Below are 3722 nucleotides of genomic sequence, written 5' to 3' on the forward strand. Positions count from 1 at the left end.
GGCTACACGCTGCGGACGGTTTGGTTTGCCTTGCCTTCTTTCTTATGGGCTGTTATTGAGCGACGCTTCCTCTAATTCAGACTACATAGCGTCGAATGACAGGATGAATAAATGAACAATGAATTGTAAAGGGCGATGACGATAACAGTCCTGCCCTAATTTGAGGTACAGACAATCGTAGTTATATGCGAATCCCTTGTTGGCCGTGCAAGACAGGTAGGGGGAGGGCACAGTAGAATATTGTTTTGATGGGAGAGGAGTGCGAGGGTAGAAGGGAAAATTATACTCTATTTATAATATTCCAGCAATTTCACTTTCGAACACAATTTCTGCATAAACTGAGAAGTACCTGTACTATCCCAGACTTACTTACTCATGGAACTGAGCCCTTCTTGAGGAGCCGCCAATTCTGCAGCTTCTTAAGAATTTCCCAGCATTTTATGGACCCTGAAGTTTCATTACCGTTTTCACAAAAGCCCTCCACTGGTCACTAACCTTAGCCATATCAATCCAATCCATACAATTCCTTCCTATCTCTCTAAGATCCATTTCAATACTATCCACCCACCTACGCCTTGGTCTTTCCAGTGGTCTCTTTCCTTCTGGCTTTCCCACCAATATCCTATATGAATTCATCTTCTCCCCATTCGTGCTACATGCCCTGCCCACCTCATCCTCCTTGACTTGTTCCTTCTAATTATACTTAGAGGACCCTCTACTAAAAGAGCGAAGCAACTGTTGAAGTTAAACAGGAACCAGCTACGATGGGTGGTAGGACTACTTACAGGACACTGTCACCTCAAAGGACATTTCTTCAAATTGGGACTAAGTAACAGTCCTACTTGTGAGAGGTGTCAAGAAGAAAACGAAATAGCCACACATATCATGTGCAAATGTGTGGCCTTAGCTTATTTAAGATTGCGCCACTTGGGTCAATATTTTATGGAACGAAGTGACTATTTCGACGTCCCCACGTACAAATTCCTACGTTTCAGGATTGTTGGGGGGATAATCAGAAGGGGAAGCACAATAGATCACTGTGGTCTCGGTGCAGGGGCGAAGAAGGCCCACCCCTTATACATTCATAATTATACCTGGAGAAGGTACTTTCCCAGACTGGATGAACTACATAAAATCATGCATAGTAGGTGTTCCCGCCGATATTCTAACCAAGGACTTTAGAATACAAGTCTTTAAGTCTCGCCGCCTGAGCCAACTTGGTCTCGAGGGCAGTGAACCCGATGTGGACGAAACGTCCCTGACTTCGATATTACTGGGTTTTCGGACTTCGCCCATCGTCTGGTATTCTAGAAACTAAAAAACAGAGCCTTTCGGAAAATGGATTGTTTCCGTCCTCAAGTACACCCACTTCACTGGCTTCAGTTCACAACAACTATAAACAAAATCAGTCTGAATGAATTTGATTTACAAGGGCGAGTAGAATTTTTGCCGTCAGCCCAGGACATTCTGGGCGCAGCGAGTAACACGTGTCTGCCATCTGTCGCCCTTATCTAAATCAATGCTTCACCCTTATTACAGCGGCAGATAAGTCAGCTTCATGCACCAGCTAAATCGAATGTATCTTCATCTCACTCAATAATATATTCTTCGGAATTTTGCATTTCTTTCGCCGGAATAGCTCAGTCAGTATAGCGCGTAGGCTACGAGCTGGATGACCAGGAAATCAAGGTATGATTCCCAGAAGCGGTGGAGATTCCTCTCCTCTCCACAGCGTCCAGGCCAGCTCCGAAACACACCCAGCCTCATATCCAATGCGAACCGTGGGTTCTTCGCCCCCGGGAGTAAAGCAGCCAGAGAGCGAAACTTCATAGAGTGGCGAGTTTAAGAATGTGTAGAACTATACCTTACTCCAGCACGCGTCTTCGTGGTGTGATACTTAATTACAGGGACGACTTTACCGACCGTTCACAATTTAGGAAGATGACACTGACAGTAAGGCCGATCACAGTGGCCGGCCGCGCGGTCTAGGTCACGAAATGTTTTCGCTCGCTCGAACACTGGGATCGTGGGTTCGAATCCCACTCAAGTCATGGATGTCTGCGTGCATTTAATCTGTGTTTGTGTTGTTGTGTGTTTAGGTAGCGGCCTTGCGACGGGCAGATCCCCCGCCTAACGAGTCATACAGACTCTGTAAGAAATTAAGAAACTGAAAAAGCGGCAAAGGTCCAACAAAGATCTATAAGCCAAAGACGGATAGATGGATGAATGGGCAGACAGATAGAAAGAAAGACGAGAAGGCAGGCAGGCAGACAGAGAGAGAGACAGACAGATGTTAACAGTAAATTTTGTGAACCTATTTCGGGCAGAGCGACAGAAATTTAATGAGATTCACACACCAGCGCTGCTAATTACTGATGGGCTGGCCTACTCAAATGCCATTGAATTCATTTATAGTAGTTTATTATGGAATGATTATACAGATGTAAGTAACACTGCTACTCTTGATGAGACATGAAAGGATGGAATAGGTCAACAAATGTTAACTATGCAAGATTTGGAGTTATCACGGCAGTGAATATCTAGTAGGTGTTTACCGATATTTAGAGGTGCCTGCTGCCTCCATCTTCATGTTAGAAGAGATAACTCTTTTTTAATGTGAAGTCTGAGGCATCAGGTTTCTCTGAAACCTACCTACCGGACCACGCTAAGTCACACCACAGTTCAAATGGGCCAACTTCATAAAAACATGAGTCATGTAATTTACGAAAGCCACTTAAGTCTGACTTCACCAGAGAGTTGTCACTTTCACTCACATAAACATACCTCACAGGGGTCTGATGTGAGGGACACTAGACACATAATCAAGGGGACCATATTTTTGAAAGGAAATCTGTGACATACTTTAAGAACAGAAGAACTATAGTAGAGATGGAAAGGAGAGGATTAGGGAAGACAACACTGACATGCTGAAAACTGATCATACTTCTTCTCTAAATATCAGTGGATTTTTCAATTGACCTAATCCTTCCAGCCACATAATGACACCAGGGTCGACTCAGCCTCTAACAAAAATGAGTACCAGGAATATTCCTGGGGGGTAAAGGATGGCCCATCAGCATGTAAAGCTGACCTCACCGCCATTTGTGTGCCAATTGTCTAGAAAATGTGAGAACCTCGATGTCTCACCCTGTGGGCCTCCACGGCTTGCTACAGGGATAGCATTACCTTTTACCTCTTCTTCAGAACAAAGAACATGCATCTCTCAGTTATCTCACCAAATGGGAAATTCTCAGAAGCCATTTACTTTTAACTATACTATGCGTGAAATTTTGTAAAAAGTGATTGACAGGACATTGGCCTAGGGGACACAGGGGTTGAGAGAGTTCTCAATGTAGGATATATAAATGAGACATTACAATCAAAATTTATGTTTCAAANTGAATATTCCTGGGGGGTAAAGGATGGCCCGTCAGCATGTAAAGCTGACAACCTCACCGCCATTCGTGTGCCAATTGTCTAGAAAATGTGAGAACCTCAATGTCTCACCCTGTGGGCCTCCACGGCTTGCTACAGGGATAGCATTACCTTTTACCTCTTCTTCAAAACAAAGAACATGCATCTCTCAGTTATCTCACCAAATGGGAAATTCCTGGAAGCCATTTACTTTTAACTATACTATGCGTGAAATTTTGTAAAAAGTGATTGACAGGACATTGGCCTAGGGGACACAGGGGTTGAGAGAGTTCTCAATGTAGGATATA

This window comes from Cryptotermes secundus, unplaced genomic scaffold (genome assembly GCF_002891405.2).
Source record: "Cryptotermes secundus unplaced genomic scaffold, Csec_1.0 scaffold214, whole genome shotgun sequence".
Classification (NCBI taxonomy): Eukaryota; Metazoa; Arthropoda; class Insecta; order Blattodea; family Kalotermitidae; genus Cryptotermes; species Cryptotermes secundus.